The 24,629-nt window shown below is 39.8% G+C and overlaps 1 long non-coding RNA gene across 3 annotated transcripts in view; it reads right to left on the reverse strand.

The window, feature by feature from the left end:
- The window catches only part of LOC311622103, a 78,247-nt gene that overhangs the window by 40,958 nt on the left and 12,660 nt on the right, over positions 1–24,629 (reverse strand). The window contains exon 1 of one of the 3 annotated variants that reach the window (XR_014794947.1): positions 9,757–10,157. The exons of the other annotated variants lie outside the window; for them this stretch is intronic. This is a non-coding gene — a long non-coding RNA (uncharacterized lncRNA). Of the gene's footprint in view, positions 1–9,756; positions 10,158–24,629 lie in introns of those variants that run through there. 3 annotated transcript variants of the gene reach the window in all.

Consider the following 24,629-nt stretch of genomic DNA (forward strand, 5'->3'; position numbering starts at 1 on the left):
GGAGAGGATGCTTTGGAATTTCAACTGGATTTTTCCAAACAATGGACTTAAATCTCATTTTATCTTTCTGAATCTTAAAAATAGGAATCCAAGCAGCCAATCAAAGGAATGTGCCATATAAAATTACTCAATGCAAGAGTTCAAGATTACTGCCTGGAATCACTGTATTGAGGTTTATGGCCATTTCATAGCTCAGATCAAAGATCTTTAGAAGGACAATGAAGAGGACTGAACAGGAAGTTATTAGCATTTATCTGTGTCAATACATTCCAGTGTGTCCTTTGACTTTATGAAGTTCTTGGAAGGGTGGCAGCAAGGGAAATAAAGAAGAACAGAATTTGGTGAGGAGATAGTAACAGAGGTTGGGGATGGAGAGAGGCTGCAATATTATGAGGCCCTCAGTGTCCACAGAGCATGTTGTGCAATCTCCTTGCTTGCCCTTCAGTGGGACACATGCTCTGTCCTCATGCCAAGTTGCATAAGTAGAGAGTTCAATGTTTCGTTTTGTTTTGTATGTGTGTTTTTTTGTTTTATTTTGTTGTGTGTTTTTTTTTATTGTGTGTGTGGTTTTTTTTTTTACCTTATCAGTGAGGATGCTGTTTATGATGGCAAGGGCATGAGACTTCTTTTTCTGACGCATGGGCTAGGGAAACACTACTCATGCTGCACTCCTCTCCCTTAATTCTCAGTAGTCCGAGTTTGTGGCAAGTTTCAGGGCATACCAGGTTACCACAGGAGAGCAGTCCCATCTGGGAACCAGGGTGGAGACTATCAGGGCTCAGGTATTAAAAAGTATGGCACTGTCTGGCTGGTGTGACTCAGTGGTTGAGTATCAACCCATGAACCAGGAGGCCATAGTTCGATTCCTAGTCAGGGCACATGCCTGGGTTTCTGGCTCAATCCCCACGAGGTGGTATGCTGGAGGCAGTTGATCAATGATTCTTTATCATCATTGATGTTTCTCTCTCTCCCTTCCTCTCTCTGAAATAAATAAAAATATATTTAAAAACAAAAAAAGTATGGTACCAATTTAGCAGATATGCTACATGTTTTTGAGGTTTGTCTGCTTCTGACCATCCTGGCTCTATCAGACATATTTATCAACATATAAGAAAGTGTGGTCTGGGGACAGGAAGCATCATCTGGGAGTTTATTAGAAATTCAGACTTTCAGGCCCCAAACCAAACCTACTGAATCAGAACCTCTGGAGGTGGGGCCAGAAATCTGATTTCAAAAAAATATATATATATACAATATTTATTGATTTTTAAAGAGAGTTAGAAACATTGATGAGAAAGAAACATCAATCAGCTGCCTCTTGTATACACCCTACTGGGGATGTGCTCACAACCAAGGTACATACCCTTGGCTGGAATCGAACCCGGGACCCTTCAATCCATAGGCCAATGCTCTATCCACTGAGCCAAACAACCAGGGCAGAAATCTGAGTTTTTTTTAAGCCCTCTAAGTGATTTTTTCAGGCACAGTAAGGTTTGGGAAGCGCTGGCCTAGACAGTCCTCTATACTATATAGAGTCTGTAGGCTGCTTTTCCAAGGAAGGAGGACGCTACTGTGCCAGTGGGTAGCAGCAATATGATGTGAGTGTCTATAAAATAGCACAAACTTCACAATGACGCGCACCAAAGCCATGATCTTATTGGACGTAGACCAAGGGGGGAAATTCACTAGTTTTTCTCTAACGTTCCCTAGCTACTCCATGCCAGTGAGTTTGCAAAACATGACATACCCCCACTGTGATTAATTGTTTTGGACTTGTAGCCAAGAGGTGAGGCTGAGTACTTCAGAGAATTAGGCATAACAAGCTGTTTGGTGAGTCAGAAACCTTTTTCTGTTCCTTCCACTGACTTTCTATAGATAATTGAAAACTGGGATTGGGTCTTATTCACACTTTTATTACCAGCAACTGGCTCAGTTCCTGGTTCACTATAACTGCTCAATAAATGTTTGACAAATAAATGAATGAATAAATGAAATTAAAGGAAGCTTTTGTCTATGCCACGGTGTATTAGTTTTATATTGGTACCAAAACAAATCACCACTGATTCGGGAATGTAAATAACAAAAATTTACAGAATTTTACAGTTCTCTATGTCAGAAGTCCAGCATGGTTCTCACTGAACTAAAATAAAAATGTCAGCAGGGAACATATCTTTCTTATTAAGGCTGTAGGAGACAATTAGTTTCTTTAGTTATATGGGTTGATGGCAGAATTCAGTTTCTCAGGATTATAGAACTCAAATCCCCATTTCTTTGCTGGCTGTCAGCTGAGGGCCTTACCAAGGCTCTAGAGACTGCCTGCATTCCTTGGCTCATGGTCTCCTTCCTCCATCTCCAAAGCCAGCAATAGTAAGTTGAGTATTTCTCAGACACTGAATTGTTCCTCTTTCTTACTTGGCCACATCTCTCTGACTGACCCTTCTGCCTTCCTCTTCCACCTTTAAGGGCTACATGGTGAGATGGGACTTACTCAGATAAACTAGGATAATTTTCCTATTTCAAGATCCATAATCTTTGTTACACCCATAACACCCCTTTGCCATGTAAGGAAATATACTTACGAATTCTAGAAATCAGGACATGCACAATTTTTGTGAGTTATTATTTTGCTTATCACACTCTACTGGTCAAAGTGTATTAAAAGCACCAAATCCCAGGAATTTGGTGGGGAATAGGTATGTTGCCTTGAAGAATGCATTAACACAAGTTATCAACACCTAGAATTGGACCTTTTTGAGATGATGAGAGAAATTTGTAGCTTTCCACTATCATCACATCTATTTATTTATTTCTAATATATTTTTATTGCTTTTACAGAGAGGAAGGAAAAGGCATAGAGAGTTAGAAACATCGATGAGGGAGAAACATCAATCAGCTGCCTTCTGCATGCCCCCTACTGGAGATCAAGCTTGCAACCAAGGTACACACCCTTGACTGGAATCAAACCTGGGACCCTTTAGTCCATGGACCAACACTCTATCCACTGAGCCAAACTGATTAGGGCCCGCTCTCACCACTTTTAAAACTCTCCCTCCTGTATTCCCTACCACCACCCCCTGCCCCATCTTCCATACATTTCTAGATGGCATCCAAGTTCTTTACTCTTTCTCCTCTTTCTTTTTTTGTACCCTTAATCAAAACATAACAGGTATAGCCGAAACTGGTTTGGCTCAGTGGATAGAGTGTCGACCTGTGGACTGAAGAGTCCTAGGTTCGATTCCGGTCAAGGGCATGTACCTTGGTTGTGGGCACATCCCCAGTGGGGGATGTGCAAGAGGCAGCTGATCGATGATTTTCTCTCATCGATGTTTCTGACTCTCTATCCCTCTCTCTTCCTCTCTGTAAAAAAAAAAAAAAAAAATCAATGAAATACATTTAAAAAAATATCAGGAATAGTTAATTAATATTGATTGCTTTACTATATGTTGAGTATTTTCACAGAAATCATTACATTAAATTATCACACATTCTCAATTAAGTAATTGTATTCTCATTTAGAGGAAGAAGATCCTATTCAAGATACTAAATAGTAAAGCTCAGATTTTGTTACAGGTCCCACTCCTTAATCATTACAAACCCTACTTTCTGTGATGCCCCATTTTCACATTTTCCTCATCCCAAAAAATAAACAGGAAGCCTAACATGTTCTTTAGCTTATATGCAAAGAAGTGTATATTTTGAGAGAGAGAGAGATTACAGAAATTATGGAGGTGGGAAAATCCCATGATATGCAGTTTGCAAACTGGAGAACCAGGAACGTTGATGATATAATTCAATCCCAGTCCAAAGGCCTGAGATTCAGGAAACTGATGCTATAAATGCCAGGAAAGAGTCTGAAGTCCAACATCCTGGGAAAACCAGGAACTCAGACATCAAAGGAGAAGATGACGCCTCAGTTCAGGCGAAAAGAGCAATTGGCCTTTCCTTCATCATTTTGTTCTATTCAGTCCTTTGATGGATTAGGATACCCACTCACATTGCAAGGGCACCTTCTTAACTCAGTCTACCAATTCAAATGCTTATCTCTTCTGGAAATACCCTTACAAACACACCTAGAAAATTTGTTTTACCAGCATTCTGGGCATTCCTTGGCCGAGTCAAGTTATCACATAAAATTAACCAACATAAGGTCTTAAATAACAAGATCTCAAGCTATAAAGAACAATCTCTTTATAATGAAAATCAAGTCAGAAGAAGAAATCAAAGCATCTGGTTTCACTTGGTACACAAACATTTATAAATCCCGGCAGAGTAGGAGTTTAGCAAAAGAACACCGCGGAATTCTTTTTTGTTCTTTTTGTGCCAGAAAAACAAAGCATTAGTTGTATGAAGTAGTTAGAAAGAAGGTCTCAAGAAACTGGTTATTGCTGTAGACACAATATTTGAACAAAGTCCCTCATGTCTAGATTGAACTTCTATTTCTACCAGAATTGTATCCAAACTGGTCAAGATGTTCCCTCAATGTGGGAATCTATAAATAATAAAACCTATTGAGTAACAGCATTATTTTTCCTCTCTTTTGAATATCCTTTGTCTAGTTTTATTAATCAGCATTCAGTGACTCACTATTTGTAAAAACAAATAGAATATTTTGCTATTTGAAGACACCATGCTAGGTACAGAGGCACAGATTGAGACACAGTGTCAGCAACCAATTATAATATGAAATGATCTCATAAATCTCATTTTTGTCCTTATCTTGGATGATACCTTAATCAAGAAACCCCAAGGAAACATAGATTTAGTTCTTAATGACTTGTTGGTTTGGAGTCCAAGGTCTCCCCTAAGAGATTCATTTTTGATACCTGTCACATATGGGGCAGTCACAAAAAGGAACTGTGTTCCCAGAGAACAGGAAGCAGACCGCTCTTCCAGCAATCTGCTCCTGCCCAGCACCAAAGATTGTGTCACCTTTACACTTCCCACTGGCTTTCCTGAAAGAAGAGCAATCAAATGTAAATATAGCTTACATTTTAATTGAAGTCATAAACATTTATTGCACCCTGTATATAATTTATTATGAATAATAATCCTATGGCTGAGTGTTTATAGTTAATTTTTTTTGCTTTAGCAGGACTGACCTATGAAAATGATAATGTACATTAAGTTTGTATTCTCTTCTCTCTGACTAACTCCTACGGTGCCAAGAAGACATAGGATGACCTTGGGTCCATCTTGTATAACTCCCACCTCCAGACTTCACCCACCTAGAATGTGCTTTTCCAGTAAGCATTATATGTGGTTCTGAAATGTGTATTGCTGATTTCACACCCTCACTCTTTAAAACTTCCTGCTCTGTTCACCTCTCTGTTAAGAACTTAGCTCTCTAACAGATAAAGAACTAGCTATAGGGCAGAGTCTATGACATACATATCTGACTTCCCAATATCTAGGTCACTGCCTGTATATAATAAATAACAATACTACAAATAATAATAATTAGTAATAGTAAAATGGTATACATTTATGTATTACTGTCAATGTGTTAAGCAATTATTTATGCAATTTGTATATATTAACTCATTTCCTCTCATGACAACTGTAGGAGACAGGTACTCATTTTACAGATGAGGAAATTAAATTTTTGTTGAGCTGATGCATGAAAGAATGGAAAGTTACCACATGCAATTAAATGGACTACCTTGAGACAATTCCTCCAACTATGGGGACTTGGGGTCTAGAAAGGTACTTGGGTGTAAGGAGGGCAGGGGCAGGAGAGGGCCAATCTTTTGAATTCCTTCAGTGGCACAGTGCCCAACTTATACAGTTTTTCAGGGATCTCTCCTTGTCAATTGTCTTGTTTCAAACAACTCTGCTCCATCATTTTTCAGATTTTAAGGAGTTCTAGGAGTCAGGGAGATGGTAAACACGTTTGCCAAGCTTAGGGAAGTTCTGTTAAGTCACAACTCTGCAACCGTAGGATTTTAAGGAATGTATTGGAGATGAACAGAGTAAGGCAGCCTACCTAGCTATGGAGCATATAGGACAAGAGGTTTCTCCTCTTGTCCATGGGGGTCTCTGTATTAGTTTTCTATGCTACTTCAGATTTCCACTATCTCAGCAGCTTAAAACAGCACCCAGATACCATCTCATAGTTTCTGTGGGTCAGAAGTTTAGGAATGGCTTATCTGCAACTCACAAGGCTGCAGTCAGAAGGTCAGCTTGCCTGTGTTCTCTGGAGGCTTGACTGGGGAAGACTCCACCTCCAAGCTCCCTCTCAGGTTGATGACCAAATTCAGTCCTTGCAGCTCTAGGCCTGAGGCCCTGGCTACTTGCTGGTTGTTTTTCAGCTCCTATCACATGAGCCTCCCAATGTAGCTCCTTATTTCTTCAAAGTCAGTGAGGGAGTTTCTAGAGTGAGTGCGCAAGAGAAGTGAAATATTGTATGTCCTATTATAATCAGTGAGGTGACATTCCATCCCCTTTGCCACATGATATTGGCAGAAATCACAGGTCTTGTCTGTCCTCAAGCAGAGGATGTGAGTACCAGAAGACGGAATTGTCAGGGGCCATCAAAGAGTCTACTGCGACAGCCCCTCAGGTCCCTCAGGTTCAGCAGAAATGTTATGTGCACTGCATTCACCTAGCATGGGAATGGGTGAAACAGTACCTCCTGAATAAACATCTGTCCTTGAATGAATGAGTGAATGCCTTGTGGTAAAGGAAGGAAATACATATGATGGGCAGGGATGAGGCTAGAAAACATGCTTTCCATTAATCTGATGTATAAAAGATGGCTCTTTATTTACTCCTAGTTAACTAGTCCATTTGCTACTACAGAAGGCTCTGGACAAAGAAATTGTTTAGAAAATTGGGTCAAAAGATGAGAGAGGAAGAAACAGACCCTCTGTTTTCTGGGGGTCAGAAGTGTGATCTGCTCTCAGGAAGGCCCAGTGCACAGACGCCTGGGCTGTTCTGTTTGGCTCTGCTCTTCATAGAGAAACTTTGGAAGAGCTACACAAATGTTAACAAGGGCGCTATGCCTTTCTTTTTTTATAGTCTGTAAATTACAGACTCTCAGGCACATTTTTTTTAAATATATATTTTATTGATTTTCCACAGAGAGGAAGGGAGAAGGATAGAGAGCTAGAAACGTCAATGAGAGAGAAACATTGACCAGCCGCCTCCTGCACACCCCCCACTGGGGATGTGCCCGCAATCAATGTACATGCCCTTGACTGGAATCAAACCCAGGACCCCCCAGTCCCCAGACCGACGCTCTATCCACAGAGCCAAACCTGTTTCGGCTCTCTGGAACATTTTGAGTCTCAACCTGCAGGTAGCAACTCTGGACACAAAGAGAAACCAAATGAAAACACAGAAAAACTGAAATGAGAAAAGTTTAGGTTAAAGTAGCCTCTAAGATCCAGCCAAAGATCAAAGCCAGATATTGCTAATAGCCATTGGGTACTTCACTGCTTTATGCATTACACATGGGGCCAACCGTGTATTATATTAGACCCAAGAGGTGAGGCCATGGGCTTGGAAACATATAGAAGAAGGGATTCAAGGATAAGAGCACAGTAGACATTCAAGATGTGACCTCTGCCATTCATCTAAAACATGTAGAAACAGAACAGAGCTTAGTTGAGAAATGGCCCCGGGCCAGACAAGTTTGATGTTTAAAACACTGGTGGTTGGTGGGTTCATGCTCCAGGGTGTGCACAGGAATAGGTACAGGAAGTAGGTAGGGTGTGCCCAGCCTGGCTTTGTATAAATCATATAGATATACAAGAGAGGATTAAGGAGCTCTTCAAAAGACAGAGAAAACATCGGACTTTCTTGGCATAGAAACCCAAGGTGTATGAGGGGATCTACAGTGCTCAGAACTCAGAGACTGCCTTTGGCTGCTCCTGCAGATTTTCTAAAATCCAACTGCACAGAACCGTTCTTACAGGATAAAGGATTTATTCACAGGCTGACCCTTCACAAAAATTTATGAATCAGAACATATTGCATAACTAAGAGGCAGGCCCCGGAATCAGGCCAGAAAAAACTCCAAGAGGGAGGGATTTATTCCCAAGGAGAAATAAATTCACCCATGACTCTGAGCTGCTCTCTGTACTGGGGTTTCTAACAGGTAATTCTCATGTCCTGTGTCACTGGCAGGTCACTCTTACCAGAGGCTCTTAAGGGACCCACTGTTTATCCAGAGGTCTGCAGGCCTTCTTCGCCATGTTCCTTTTCCTCCTGTACCTGCCTCATGGTTGATGATGGGACATGTCACTATCTCTAACCCATATTCCTGGATGAACTGGTTGAATGAGAGGCTTCAAAACCCTCTTATTTGTCCTGGCCTGGTGGCTCAGTTGGTTGGAGCATCATCCCACACACCAAAAGGTTGTGGGTTCAATTCCTGGTCAGTGTATGTACAGGAGGCAATTGATCAATGTTTCTCACATTGATGCTTCTCTCCCCCCGCAACCCCCTCCATCTCTAAAAATCAATAAACATATCCTTGGGCAAGGACAAAAACAAACAACAAAAGAAGAAACCTTCTTATTCTTCCATAAAACACCCAGACATCTTCCTGTCTCAACGAATCAAGTGGTTAGTCAAAAAGCATTTAACCTCCTTAAGTGCTGGCCTAACTGGCCAATGTTTGTGACTGTAGATGATTTTCAAAGCAGTTATAATTGAACTTCCAACTCACAGGGCTAAGAAAACTTTTCTCAAGAGACAGATTGTATAATGGCAAGTACATTACACATTAACTAGGGGCAGTCAGAACTCATGGGGCAGGATACACACAGTCACAAAGAAAAGATCCCCTTAGTCCTAGGCAGGAAAGTATTCGAGATTCTGGTTGCTTTGGACGTGCTTTGGACACAACATGAGCAGAGAGAACTTAATGGACTTAAAGTTAACTGGCATGTTAGTAGCATGCCATACATGCCAAGGGTTAGAATGCACAAGAGGGTGGGGAAGATGATAGTCAGAGCTCAGGTTAAAGCTTTTGGTTGACACAGTGATGATAGAAGGGGGAGGAAAATATGAAAAAAGGAGAAAGGACAAAAAGATGGTAAATAGGTAAGTACCATCTCAGAACCTAGGGACAAGACATCATTTCAATAGAGTTGAACTGCTATTTTTGTGATTAAGGAATAGATCAAGGAGGAAAAGGTCAAAAAAGATGATCTGGGACTTGAGTAGGTTAAGAAATAATTCTGACATTTAAGATAATTTAACTCATCAAGATTATATAAAACTTCACTAAAAAATTGTCCTTTAAACTGACAAAATAACCAAGCCTTTTCTAGACTTTTTTTTTTTTCACTGAAGAATTTAAATAGCCACATTGAGAGAATGGTAAATGAGAAAACATATGCATAAAACCAGACAATCCTGGCTTTCTCAAACACACCAGTCTGTGTGTGACAGTGAGTGTCATTGTTGACGAGTGATGAACTATTCAGCCCTATCCCCTTCACCCAGATGGGAAGCACTGACAATATAGTTTGCTAGGCTGCTAAAGCCAAGTACCACAGACTGGGAGGCTTAAACAATATAAGTTTATTATCTCACAAGTCTGGAAGTTGGAAGTACAACATCAAGGTGTTGGCAAGATTGATTGCTTCTGAGGCCTCTCACCTTGGCTTGTGGATGACCATGTGCTCCCTGTTTATTCACATAGTCTTCCCTCAGTACGTCTACATCTCAATCTCCTCTTCTTATAAATGCAAGTTGTATTGGATTAGAACCCCTGCCCCCCCCCCCCAAGACCTAATTTTAACTTACTTATCTCTTTAAGGACCCTGTCTCCAAGTTCAGCCACATTCTGAAGTCCTGGTGGTTATTCAGCCCATAAGAGACTCTGAGGAGGTAGAGACCAGGACAGGATCTTCCGCTCCAGTTTCTCCCACCACTTTTGAAACACCGCTCCCCGCTGAGAGCTCTGTAGATGGGGGGTGTTCCCAGCCTCCCCTGACGCCAGGAGTGATTTCTTCATTTCAGAACCCATTGTTGGGTCTAGGATTTGACCTCAGGATCCTTTGTGAAAACTCAAGCCACAGCCAGAGGGGTCTGTCCCTTCCTTTCTTCTGTGACAAAACTGCACTTTCTAAGCAGATACAAGATCCAGGGCAGCTGCATCTTTGAGGTGTATCTGTCATTTCACTGAGAAATATGAAACTGTCCCAAACTTTATCTTCTAAAATGTGGCACACTTACCACCAGCAGCACCTGGGACAATATTATGGTCACATAGACAGGGTGTTAACTTGCAGCGAATCATCTTGTGAGAAGGTTACTCCCTTTTTATCTTTTCCCCCCAGTTATTTGATTAAATAGAAAAGAAATGGTCAGGTTGGGGCTAACATATCTTTAACACTTATCAGTAAACTTTCTTTTTAACAGAGAGAGCAGATCTTAGGGCATAGAGCTAGGGGTGTCAAACTCAATCAGAGAAGGGGCCAAAATCTAAAATCCAGCCTAAATCGCGGGCCGAATGGTTTACTGAACAGTCATAAACTGACAATGTCATAAACTGACAGCGGAGTGCAGTGATGACAGCGCGGTGCGGGCCACATTGCAAGGCCTGGCGGGCTGGATTTGGCCCGCGGGCCTTGTGTTTGACACATGTGGACTGTAGCAGGCAGAAAGAGGCAACTGGAACTTAGTAGCATTGTTTAGTCTCCATTATATTTATTTTTATACTTAAATTCTAGAACCAGAGAGGTAATAACAGAGTTCATTTACCTTTTAAAATTCATCTGTATTAAAAACTGGCTTCATTTAAAGAATTCATAAGGAAATAATAGCACAGACGATATTAAATATGGAAAAAAAATATCTAGGCAAGTTACAAATGATTGAAATGTGGGAAAACCTACTTTATTTCTTTTAATTTCCCCAGCAACGTATAAGGTAGGTTTTATTTGGCACATTTCAATGAAGAAGAAACTAAGACTAAAAGTTTGTTGGTCACGATCACCTGTCCAGTTAGTTACAGTCAGAGAGCACGTGCAGGTGTGTGTGACTGCAAAGCTCATGCTCGGAACTACTGACCACCACCGCTGTTTGAGTAAAAGAAGGTAAGTGCTTAAAAGAAAACACCTCGGGTGTGGGAAATGTGACTAAGGGAGGCTTGGGGTTTGATTGGTTTATGAATAATAATCCGTTAGTCAATAAACTTGTACAATGTGTCTGCAATCTGCCGGCCAATAAACTTGGTACCGAATTATGATTTTTCTGGGAGTAACCAAAGACATGTTTCCAGACAAGGAAAACAAAAATCAAACAAAGCAAAACAGAACACAAAACAGGGTGATTTGATTTTCCATGGGGCTCACTCAGTGGTTTGAGAATGATAAAATGACCAAAGGATCACCAGGACTATCTGTGGCCAAGTATACTGGCCTTCTGTTCTGGGCCAGAAAGTAAATATTAATGATCTCTCTAAAAGAACATTGCACCCTAGCTATTTTAAGGCATTGGACTTTAAAGGAAAAGGTAGGAGGTTCTCTCATATCCAATCTCTGCCTAGCATGAGTTTCTTAATGTTGGCAATAGTTCCCAGTAATTTTGCCAGAAAAGTCATTGCAGTCTTTTAAAGACTTTACCTAGGAGGACTGCCAAGACAGAAAATTAAAACTGTGACAGAAAACAAATCCAACTCACTCATGCTCTCCCTCTCCACCCACACATGGTGCCATCTATTAGAAAAATGAGGTGTTCTCTCTTTTTAAAAAAATTTTTATTTTATTGTTTAAAGTATTACAAATAATAGTACATATGTCTCCTTCCTCCCCTCCCCTCACCTCTCTCTTCGAATTGACCTTCCCAATGAGGTGTTCTCTTAACCAAAAAATTTATATGCATATTCACAGCCCATGGACACAGACAATAATGTGGTGAAGGTCTGGGGTGGGGTGGGGGCAGGGTAGAGGGGAGAAGAGAAGGATGGGGGGAAAGTGGACATCTGTAATACTGTCAACAATAAAAATAAAAAAAAAGAGACGTTCTAAGAACTTACACCTGCTTGTTAGCCACTGACCACGTGAGGATGAACAATTGCATACTTTCTATGGCGCCCGAACAGCAGCAGGGACAGGGGAGTCGAACGCTTCTCTGCAACCTCCTTAGTCACAGCCACACCCACAAGGATGCAGAGGTCCCTAAGCAGCGGCCACTGGTCGGTCCCCCTGACCTTGTGAGTCATGAAAACCACCTCCCTCTCCAGCGAGATCAGCCAGCAGCAGAGCTTGCTCCCCGACAGAGGCCCTATCTGTTGGGTCAATCTGGGACTCCCTCTCGACATCTTTCTTCTCTGTGAAGGGTTCCCAGCCTTTCCAGGAGCACCTGGAAACTTCTGACTCAATATTCCCTGTGCTATCTTGGATCTGACTGCCGCTCTTCAGGGGCACAGTTCCTGAATGCCTAAGCAGACAGGATTATTTGCGTTTCTATCAGATTATACCACCCACTCCATCAATAGACCTGGAAAATTGGATCACAAAAGCTATTTTTAATATCTTCTAAGAAATGTTGGGGACCACCACATGATCACATTTATCCGCTTAATATTGGTTGAGGTCACCTGCAATGACAAAAATCATGAAGTAGGGAGTCCTTCCAAGTGATTTCAAAATTTATTAATCCCAAAGCAACTACACATGTTTTTGAAATAAATCATATATGTTTGAGGCAGGTTAATTATTCAGTCTAAAGAACAAGTAAATTTTTGGAAAAAGGTTTTCCAAGGAATCTTCACTCGAAAGGTTAGAAAACATTACATTATGTCACAGGCTCTTTGAGGAAATAGCTTTGTTTTGTTCAGCTTTATATCCCTGATGCCTACCTCAGTGCCTAGCCCAAAACAGGTGCTTAATCAGAAACAAACAGATATTTGTTTTAGCTGGCACTTGTGGCACTCATGGAGCATTTATCATGTGCCAGATACTGCTCCCAGTGTGTGCATGTAGTGACTTAATTAAACATCCGGGGGGTGGGGGTGGGGGGAGATAGTCTTCCCGTCCAAATACAGATAACAAAACCGAGGTTCTGAGCTCTTCAGTGACTTACTCAAGGTCACACGGCAAAGAATTTTGAAAGCTAGGACACAAACTAAGGTTTTATTGTTGTTCTTTTCATGTCTTACATGTAACGTCTATGGGTATTCAGTAGAGCCTTGGGCACTGCTGACTGCGACATTAACGGGATGTCCTTGGTCAACTCCCCCACACAAGAGGAGGAATGAGCCTTCATGAAGAGGCATTCATCTCCATGGCTACTAAGGAACAGTTTCACAAACATGCATCACCGTGTGTCTACCCTGCCCGTCCCCGCCTGATGTATTTCATATGTAAGCTCTCCCCTGGTTTTTAAGGAGAATGAGAGATTGCAGGAATGATTGAATGAATGAATATCCAATCTTGGAGGAAGTCTTTAAATGACATCAATTATTTATCTGGCTGTCAGGTTTGTTTGTGGCTACATTGTAAATCCTTGCATGAAAGAAAAATGATGTCAAGGCTTTATTTCTAGTGGTTGAAGAATCAGAACCCATTAGTAAAAAAGACAAAAAGACATGAGGCAGGAGGCAGGGGCCAGCCCAGCACCGTCTGTCTGATTCCACTATGTCCCTCCTTTGGCCGTGTGCACAGCAGAGAGCAGGTATTTTGGGAGGTGCAAAGAGAAATGTGGTGGCACCCAGCTCTCCAAGAGCTCATGATGGATTAGAGAAGGTGAAACATGTACATTAATAAACTCAAGACAAGGCAAAATGGAACCTGTGTTTTTAAAAAAAACAATCCAGAGAAAGATTTGAACCAGTGTTCTGGGAGCACAGAAAGGGGTCAGAGGACTTCCAGCAGGGGAAGCAGGAAATGCCAACCTCTGAACAAGCTGTGTTTTGATTAACAGAGATTAGAAAGGACAGACAAGCGAAACTCCGGAGGTGTGGTGGAGGGTGGGAAGGGAACTGGCAGTTCATCCTGGTTGATCAAACAGTGGCTTCACCCTGGACAACTCTGGGATAATCTTTATTTAGCTGTTAATTATTGTTTGTTTTTGTCAAAAACAAAGGTTTTATTTGCATGTCCTGAGGAAAGACGTAAGCTTTGTATGTGTCATCATTCTCCACTGTCAGACCTACTGGCTCATCCACATATCCGTGTTACCGGCCATTTGCTGGGTTTAGGATGGGGGACCCCTGCACTAAAGCAGAGGGTGTTTTGGGGCTTGTTGAGGAACTAGGACATACGCACGAATTCTCAACTGGGAATTAAGGCAGGCAAGGGGTGCGTGTGTGCAGGGAAATTGAATTTGATGGGGGTGGGGGGTGTACCTTTATTTTCACTCACCTACCATTGAAATTTAGAATTTCCTTTTGTTTCAAATGTGTGTGTGTGTGTGTGTGTGTGGGGGGGGAATCACAATAGTATCAGCAGTATGTGTAACTGTCACCAACACAACTCACAGATCATTTCGTTCCACATCATATTTGTTGCAGATATCTGAAACTACTGTTTCTACCCATCATTACTCTGAAAGTATGGTAGTTATAAGACTTGTGCTAGCTCTTGTTATTTAATGAATTGATAAAGAAGCACTTATACTACAATATCACAAATTTTATAATATTTTAATATAATGTCCATATAATTGGTTTCTCTTGTATTCTGATGTTGTTGTGTTGTTGTTTTTTTATTTTTTATTTTCTGCATTTAAACAGATTGCTCTGAGAAGAAGGCAGTAGTTTTCACCTGGTCACCAAAAGGGTTCACGATACAAAACAGGTTATAAATCTTTGCCAAAGGTAGCTTGGGAGCATAGAGCAGAGAGCTTTAAATATCTCCTTTAACAGCGTGAATGCAATCTTATGGATAAAAGGAAACTACTGAAGTGTCTTTTCTTTTTTGGGGGGGGGTGGGAATTAATATGGCAGTCATTATTTTTAAATAATCTGATTGGAGCATAATTATTTTAAATCAGTTTATTGTGCTATAATTAAATTGAGGTATAATTACAATTAAGTACATCCTTTGCAAGTGTAAAGTTCAGTAAGTTTTGACACATGTATATACACACATGGAACTACCATTACAATCAAGATGCAACCTGGGTAGAAAGTAAAATTCCAAAATTGCTCATCCTGCTCTCCCATCCTTACAGGATCCCCACGCTGAGCTCACAAGGGCAGCAGCATTTCACTGAGGAGGGAGAACAGCCACCAAAGCGGTCCAGATATAGAAGGGATGGCACAGAGAAAATCAGAGACTTAAGTGTAGATGTGATGCACATCTGAACAATCCAAGGCAGTCTTCACCTTTCTGCCTATGTAATAGTTTCTGTAACCATGACCAAGCACAACTTTTTCCTATTTAGGAAAGGGCCAGAATCTGATCATCAATTCTTATCTGTTGATAGCATGAGATCCTGATAAACATATTGGTACATGCACTCTTGATACCTGTTTTATATTAGCCACAACTTAAACCTTATCTTGTTGAACTTAGGCAAACAGCCGACATTCATTAAAAAAAAAAAAAAAAAAAAAAAAAAAAAAAAAAAAAGTCACCCATCACCCTCTAGGACAATTTCTTGGGAAATTGGTGCAATTTGATTTGTCAGGTCCTACAAACATTTTTACCAAGATGGCATAGACAAAGAAAAAAGTCACAAAGCTGTTTGCATTAGTTATTACTTTGGCTGCATTAAGGTAGAACTCCATTACCTTAAAGTAAATTAGCCTTTTCCCTTTTAAAGACAGAGAAGCTAGGGAGAAAAATTATTCACTTTAAAATAGTTCTCTTAACCCTCTTAAATTTTGAAGTTACTGTTGAACTCTCCACATATATATTTAAAAAAAATATTTTTATTCATTTCAGAGAGGGAGAGAGAGAAACATTAATGATGAGAATCATCAGCTGCCTCCTACATGCTCCCATTGGGGATCAAGCCTGCAACCTGGGCATGTGCTCTAATGGGGGATCAAACTGTGACTCCTGACTCATAGGTCAATGCTCAACCATTGAGCAACACTGGCCAGGCTCCAAACATTTTTAGGTTGTGAAATAAAATTGAAAAGAGGTAATTTTCTAGAAGGGTATATGTGGAGGTCTTTCCTCAACTTTATAAGTCTTGTGTCATGTGCTTCCTTATATTATTTATGTTATGTAAGTAAACTTATTAAATATTAAATATATTTGTTCCAACATCAATGTTTATAAACCATCACTGCATAAGATGATGACAACAGAGATAAATATAATGATACAATTAATTTTGTTTCCAATGTAGATAATGAGTCTTCCAGCATTTGCTTTACTAATAATGACTCTCACTTATTGAATGTTGCCTGTGGTTTAAAATTTTATGACATATATATATATATATATATACATATATATATATATATAGTCTCATTTAATCCACCCAACAATCCTAAAGTGTTATTAAGAGCATATATTTTTACAGATGAAGAAACAAAAAAGTATAAAGCTTTGACAGATCTAACTCTATATTCCAAGATTGTATTTCTTCCACTTTCTCGATTTAGTGAGCAATATATTGCAAGTTATTCACTTACTAGGATTTGTTAGTTGTGTTTTAATTCCTCATTTTACAATATCTGGATTAAAAGGTATGAACTAAGAGTTATAGATCCTATTTTTCAAGGGGTGATCTCATCTTTCATAACTAGTAAGGGGTAGATTCTCAAAAAGGGGATAAGCCCCACTGCCAAGCTTCCCAGGCCTGGGTGGCTCCATTCTTCCTTCCAAGACCTTTACTTTGAGCTCTTTCTCTATAGATGGAATGTCTGTGTCCCCCAAACCCTAGTCCCCAATGTAGTGATATTTGGAAGCAGGGATTTTGGGAGGTGATTAGATAATGAGGGTGGAGCTGTAGGATGGGATTAGTGCCCTTTTAAGAAAGCTATGAGAGAGCTTGCTTTTTCTCTGTTCTTTCTGCCATGTGAGGATACAACTAACAGGCAGCCATCCGCAAACCAAAAGGATCCCCTCACCAGACATCCAATCTTCACTGCCTTGATCTGGAGCTTTCCAGCCTTCAGAACTGAGAAATAAATGTTTGAACTAAGAAACTTCTTTAACTCCCAGTTATTACACAGTCATACAAATGCACCTAACACTATACTTGATCATATTTTCTTTTCACTCTTACTAAACTATTCTTGTTAGTTATTCTTCATAAGAGCAAGTTTTCTAGATAATTTAACAATCATTGTAGAGACTGGTCATAGGATTAATTCAAGGTCTGCTTTAGCTCTCAATAATTAATATATTAATAAGCACATTCATGAGATGTGAGTGAAAGAAAATTTGAGCTTTGTCTCCTGTTGTCTCTTTAAAATATGTTTAGTTTCCAAACCCATCAATACAAAATTCATATTGATAGTCACCCTTTTGGGGGTGGAGCAGGTAAGAGGATAAGTGAAAATGTGAAAGGGATTAAGTACAATTTTCAGTTATAAAAACAGTCACAAGGATATAAAGTACAGCATAGGGAATACAGTCAATAATCCTATATAATAAAAGCCTAGATAGCGAGACACACTTGCATCATGTTGTCACAAGATGGCTGCCACAAGATGGCCAGCAGGGGAGGGCCGTTGGGGGTGATCAGACTGGCAGGGGAGCAGTTAGGGTGCAATCAGGCAGGCAGGTAGGCAGGCAAGCAGTTGGGAGCCAACGGCCCTGGATTGTGAGAGGGATGTCTGACTGCTGGTTTAGGCCTGATATCACAGGGATCTGGCCTAAACCGGCAGTCAGACATCCCCCAAAGGGTTTCAGATTGAAGGACAACCTCCTGCATGCAGGAATTTTGTGCACTGGGCCTCTAGTATTATAATAATTGTGTATGGTGTCAGATGGATACTAGACTTCTCAGGGTGGTCACTTCATAAGTTATATAAATATTTAATCACTATGTTGTATACCTGAAATTAATATAATTTTGTATATCAACTAAAACTAAAAAATAAATAAAAAAATAAAATTTTAAAAGTGGTTTAGTTTCCCCTTCCCTGAATAAAATCCAGCATGTTCCATGACTTTCCTGTTCACTCTTAGAAAACAGATCATCCTCGGTCACTTTATGCCACAAAATAGTCTTCATTCAGCCCAATCCCATATGATATGCAGGACTCTTTCTTTGATTTAGTTTAAATCGTTTTCCTCTCCTAGCCAGGACAGGCTTCAAGGAGAAATGATGGTTGTTGCCTTTTCTCTCTCTCAACCTGCTACGCAAGACCCTCAGGGCCTGTTGGTTGGAGGGAAGTGAGAAAAGAAGTACAGACAGGTTCCTTGACTATTGTCATTCTAAAGGCCTTTGCACTATTTGGCATGGCAGGTACTTAAAGCTGATTTTCCCTTCACAGGTCCCTCCCACTGCAACTCTGGCTTGAAAAAGCAGCTCTCCCACCATTCCTTTAACAATTTTCATTTTGATCTACCTCATTAACCTCTTTGGTACCTGAAAGCTATCATATCTCAGAGCCCCAGAGCCTCAGGCAGATTTCCTACTTAAAATCTTTAACATTGGCCATTACATTAATCCTGCATATCATGGCTCATTGTCCCTTTGGTAGATGTGGGTGCAGAATGATATTCCTTCCAAGCCAGGAAAGCTATATGTGAAAAATGTTGGCTGGCCCTCACTACAGTACCTGGAAATTCTATTTATTACCTTTCAGTCAAAGTTTTGCTTTGATTTAAATTTGAAAATGGGCTATAATATCTTTTCCACAGACCTTAATTCTTTTCCCAATTTTTGCCCCTGCCCCCTCTGTTTTGGTGGTTTTCAGTACAAGACATTCTCAGCTCTTGTGCCTAAACTTGAAATCAATTCTGTGTCTCCTGCTCATGGGAAATTTTCATGAATTCATCCTGTTCTATGTTTTCTATGTAAAAATGCAGAGGAGATCATAAACTTGAATTCCCAACCCCCAGAAGATTTGCTTTTTCACTCAAGACCAGTGTATCACTCTTGGTCAATACCAACTGTGCTGTTGATGGGCCCACTAGAGATTCGTTAGAGTCATAAATGCCTAAATAACAGGAGCATGTTAATTTTTAAACATGCTAATCCCTTTCCCTCTCTCTCACCCCACTCACGAATTATATCAGAGACTGCTATTATACAAAATTTAAGGAGGCACTCACTCTCATTGTCATGCCAGCTCAGTGCCTCCTTAAATTTTGCACCCTAGGTGCCTCACTCACCTTACCCTAGTCCTGCCTCTGTGTATCAGACTGTCATTTATTTGCTAATATTCTCAAGTACCTTCTTTGAGTCAACACTGTTCTTAATGTTATTATCAGGAGCAATCAAGTAAGAGTTTCTGTCCTCAGTGTTGGGCAGCAATAAGTGCTATGGAGAAATATGAAGAAGAGAAAAGGAATAAGGATGGGCTAGGGTAGGAAATAGGGTATCATTTAAAACAGGGTGGTCAGGTAAAATAAAATGAAAGAAAATAACAATAAAATGAATCAAGTGCCCTAGCTGGTTTTGCTCAGTGGATAGAGCTTCAGCCTGTGGACTAAAGAGTCCCTGATTTGATTCCAGTCAAAGACATGTACCTTGGTTGCAGGCTCCTCCCCAGACTGGGCTCCTCCCCAGGTTGGGGGCTCATGCAGGAGGCAACCAATCGTTGTGTTACTCTCACATCAATATTCCTCTCTGTCTTTCCCTCTCTCTTCCACTCTCTCTAAATATCAATGGAAAAATATCCTTCCTGTGAAGATGACATTTAAGCAAAGACTTGATGGGGGTGAAATGTTTTTGAGAAGGACAAAGTGTTCAACATATTTTATAAATCTGTTGCCAATATTTATAATGAATGGATTTCACATGTATATCTGACTTCTCTTGACAAATCCAAAGATCTGGCAACACGGAGCCACACTGCTATATGACAACTACATGTTGTTGAGAAGGGCTGGCCACTTTAAACTGTTATATTGGGAAAGAGTTCTCTGATTTTTCAAGTTTCCACCTGCCTGCCTTGCTCAATTATATCACCTGTCTGTCCCCTGTAACCACTTGATTTTGCAAACTTTAGCTAGAAGCCGAGAGAGCCAACAAATGCTGCCGCTCTCCTTCCAAGTGGTAACTCAGAGGCTTCGTGGCGATTGCAGTGAGGTGGTCTGCTCACCAGACCACAGCGAAGTCACTTTACTAGTGAAGCCGGGAAGGCCTGAACTCTAGACTCCAGAGATGAGTGTGATTACCTAATTGCTTGAATCTAAGGGACACAGATATCATTGGACTGTTCTCTTGCACAGTGGCAGACATTACCAGCACTTCATTAAATTCCTGCTTGCTAGCTTAGTCTACACCTGTTATAACTTTCAACTAGTCTTTTCTTGGGGTGTGCAAGACATGATGTCCTGTCTCAGCAGAGTTTCAATACAACAAACAGTCACAGGCCTTTGAAACTCCACCTACCTGCTGGCACATATGAAGGACGGGAATTTTCCACTTGGGTGAGATGCCCATCTGTGGAAACCACCCTGAGGAAGAAATTTGTGGTGGCAGATAGCACAGGCAGAGACTTCCGTGTGACAGACAGCCATTCCCAACACAGCCCGAGAGGCAAAGGCACATCACCATAGCAACTATCACTTATCCTTCCCATGTTTAGGCGGATTTTTATTTCTGCAACTATCTGCCCAAGTTATAAGAAGATTTTAAACTGAAGCCCAGTAAGTGAGAATGAGTTAAGATTTCTCAACTTCAACTTCCGATAAAATCTCAGCTCACATGAATGCGGTTTTGTTGTCAAATGAAAAATAGCTGGGAGTGCTATGACTTTGAAGCGGACATGGCATTAAGTGTTTGACAGATGGTGAAACACTTAAGTTGATTGATTTATATTTCAATCAACTTACAGTATTTGCAAATGGATGAAAAAAAACAAAAAACCCTCAAACTTTGCCTAGAGTACAGAGTACATTATGCCTGCTTTATTTCACAATCACTTAAACAAAAAGGGAAGGGGGAGGAGATTTTTCAGTTTTAATTCCAAGTGGGGTATTGGAAAGTTTAACTTTCATGTTAGTAAAAATAAATACCATGGATTAAAAAAAAATTAGAGCTATTTTTAAAACAAATTTGCAGATAATGACTGGGCTATTCACACGTGTGAATACTAAATGCAGATGAACGGAGAGAATTTGTGAAACAGGAGAAAGTTCTCTCTGGTGTGCAACACCTCTCTTTTCTGTACATTTCCTTCACTTTTAGCAGACTCTCCTCCCTGTGCTCACCGCACAGCTTCCCAGGCGTCCTCTCTCCCACACCTTTGCCTACCTCCCTGTTTCAAAGTATGGGCCAAAGGAAGACTATAACAAACATGTTTTAAACATTTTTTTTTAAAGCTCTAATTTAGAAGATTGCTTCTTATTTCAAGGGCATGAGAAAAAAGGTCAATAGAAGTAAGAGACTTGTCTGCTTTGCAAGTTCTTATATGACATGCTTCTTCTCTTGAGCCAACTTTTCAAAATACGTCAATCATTTTTATACAATGAAAGCTTTGTGTTGCTTTTCATTTGGAAATCAAACATAGCAGCAGCATCTGGCCTGCGGGTTGTTCTATTCACTCCCCTACCTTCCTGTTACATCCACTGCATCAATAAAAGCACTTTGCAAGTGTTTTCTTGTGGTGTCCTGAATAAACGTAGACTTTAAAAATATATGTCTATATATTTATTGATTTCAGAGAGGAGGAAAGAGGTAGAAACATCCATGATGAGGGAAAAGTGATTGATCAGCTGCCTCCTGCACATCTCCTACGTGACTTCCTGGTTCATAGGATGGCGCTCAACCACTGAGCCATGCTGGCAGGGCTCTTGTCAGCCTTTTTCATCTTAAACAGCTCAGGGAGAACAAAGATTTCTCTGTTGCTTATTATTTTATTTTGTATCCGCTGGTATCTAGCATGGATCAGGTGCTCAGTAAGTGATTTTTTAAAGGAACAAAGGAAGGAAGGAAAGGGAAGAGGGGAGAGAGGGAAAAGGTCCCCATTTTGCAGCTAAGTTACTAAGGCTCTAAGAGATTAAGCAACTTGCCTACAGTCACACGGTTAATTGGTGACTTCATTAAGTTAATCGAGAAGGGTTTCTACACCATTTTGTCTAAAGTACAAGCCCGTGTTAAGGACACTGCCTTTCTGTGTTCCCAGATCTGCACTAGGCACCCCAGGAGGAGACAAATATGTAGAAGACAAAAGCTCTACCCTAAAGAAATATATAATTTAGTAAGGAAGCTCAAAGACACACATAACTGTAATAAAAGTAGGGTATAATCATGAGTTCACGTTTTCTAAAAAGATTTGTTCAGTACCTAGTTTCTGGGTAAGTAATAATAGTGTATGGCAGAATAAAACAAGTTAATAAACAGTGTTCAGACAAGGGCCCTCTTTTCCCTGGAGCCTTGTGGTCGACATTACTAAGAACAAGAGTCTTGAAATCCAAGCAAAGAAGACTCTCCATCACATGCCAGACCCAGAGGCCCAGGTTAATGGAGATTTCAATATAGTTCTCAGTCTAAAATCAGAACCCAGGTGCTTAGGAGCAATTCTTACCTGCTGGCTAGAGAGAGCAGAAACGGTGTTGTTAAAAGGTACCTGTAAGTCTTTATATGTTGCTACACAGAAAAAAAACAACAACTTATCTACGACTTGGAAGGGACAAAAAATGAATCTTTTTTTTTTTTTTTTTAAGCCTGGAGTAGACAAACAATGTAGGTCTCTCTTGCAATTTTTCATTTTTAAATAGTCTTCAGAAGAAAAAGGAGCATGAACTTCTGGCTGTTTACAGAACAGACTATTTGGGCAGTATGCCCAAAATTATGCAAGGCTACCAGGGTACAATAAAAATAAAAAGCAAGTTTTACAGTAGGGTTAGTGCAGCTCCTGAAATGAAAAACTTTAATGTCATGGACAGGTAGCTTCCATACGTTTTTCTTATATTTCTCAGTCTCTCCCAGTCTAGGGTCAAGTTAAGATGGTCGTAAGTCAGACATTTCAAGTCAGAGGGAGTCATAATGTTGGGATAACTGGCTAGCCTTTTGCAAAACAAGGATACAAAAGAACAAAAAACGCCAACAAATAAAACAACCCAAACAGTTCAATCATTGCCTTAACCTTCTATAAAAAAAGTATTCAGTATGTTTAAAATTTTAAGTAAATATAAAATCATAAAGGTAGTAGGAAACTAGGTGAAAAATTTTATACTTTAGGTAAATAAAGATCTTTGGCATGACACCAAAGGCAGAGCCATAAAGCACAGATATGTAAACATGTTTAAAAAGGAAAATATAAGACTTTTATGTTGAAAAAGTACAATAGCAACATCAAAATTAAAACAAAAAACTGAACAAACATTTAAAATACTGTGATGAAGAATTTACATTTCTATAGTTGTTCAATTAAAAAAAGAAGAAAATACATCCTTGCTAGATATATCAGATAAGTAAAACAATTTTTAAAAAGACCTACAATTTCTCAGCCAACAGACTGCTAAGCATATATAACAATCATATCCAGTGACAGCAAGAACGTGGGGAAATGAGCCATCCTACAGGATTAGTGGGAGAATACTTGCTACCATTATTGTAAAGGGCACTTTGCTAAATTGTACCACTAATCCTTCAAAATGGACATAGTCTATGACCCAGAAATCCTACTTCTAGGAATTTATCCTAGGAAATTATTAGAAAAATATAAATCACCCAGCCAGCATAGCTCAGTGGTTGAGCATTGGCCTATAAACCAGGAGGTCACGGTTTGATTCCCAGTCAGAGCATATGCCCAGGTTACAGCCTCAGTCACCAGTGTGGGGTGTGCAAGAGGCAGCCGATCAGTGATTCTCTCTCATCATTGCTATTTCTATCTCTTGCTTCCTCTCTATTCCTCTCTCTGAAATCAGTAAAAATATATTTTAAAAAAAGAAAAAGATAAATCATTTATTGGAAAATAGTGAAAAACTGAAATAATATATGTTCAATCATGGAAGAGTTAAATATGTTATGATTTAATTATATAGTAGAAAATCATGCTACTATTAAAAAATCAGGATTTGAATAAATTTTTGTTGGCACAGAAAGTTATTTTTAACTTTTAAAATCTTATTTCAAAACTCAAGGGAAAGGAGGGTGTCATTTTTGTACTGTCATCAAAACCCAATAGTGTGCATTCCTATTTTAAATGATAAGTGTATTTTATTTAAAATCATCTCTTAATTATTTAAAATAATCAGTCACATTCTAAATCAGTCTTATATCTAAAATCAATCCCAGAACCAGTGTGTGGTCATACACAAATACACACATTCACCATACATTCATTTTCAATATTTGAATGAGTGCTCCTTACCTAGGAAATATTTAAATAATTTATTCAGGAAAGATCACATCCATGTAGAAAAATGAACCTTGTTTAAGTCATCAGGATAATTATTTAAGAAAAATTTATCTACATTATAATAATTTTGTTAGAGTCTAGGTCTCCAAAGCTATTACCTACCAAATGACTTCCTTATAGTGAGGTGCAAAAAACTGTGTATGTACACACAATCACACAAATGCATGTATGAGAAAATTCAGTTCTAGATTTGGAACACTGTAAAGTTTTTCAGGCCCTGCTA

Source organism: Pipistrellus hanaki, assembly GCF_964339955.1.
Source record: "Pipistrellus hanaki genome assembly, chromosome: 4".
Taxonomy (NCBI): Eukaryota; Metazoa; Chordata; class Mammalia; order Chiroptera; family Vespertilionidae; genus Pipistrellus; species Pipistrellus hanaki.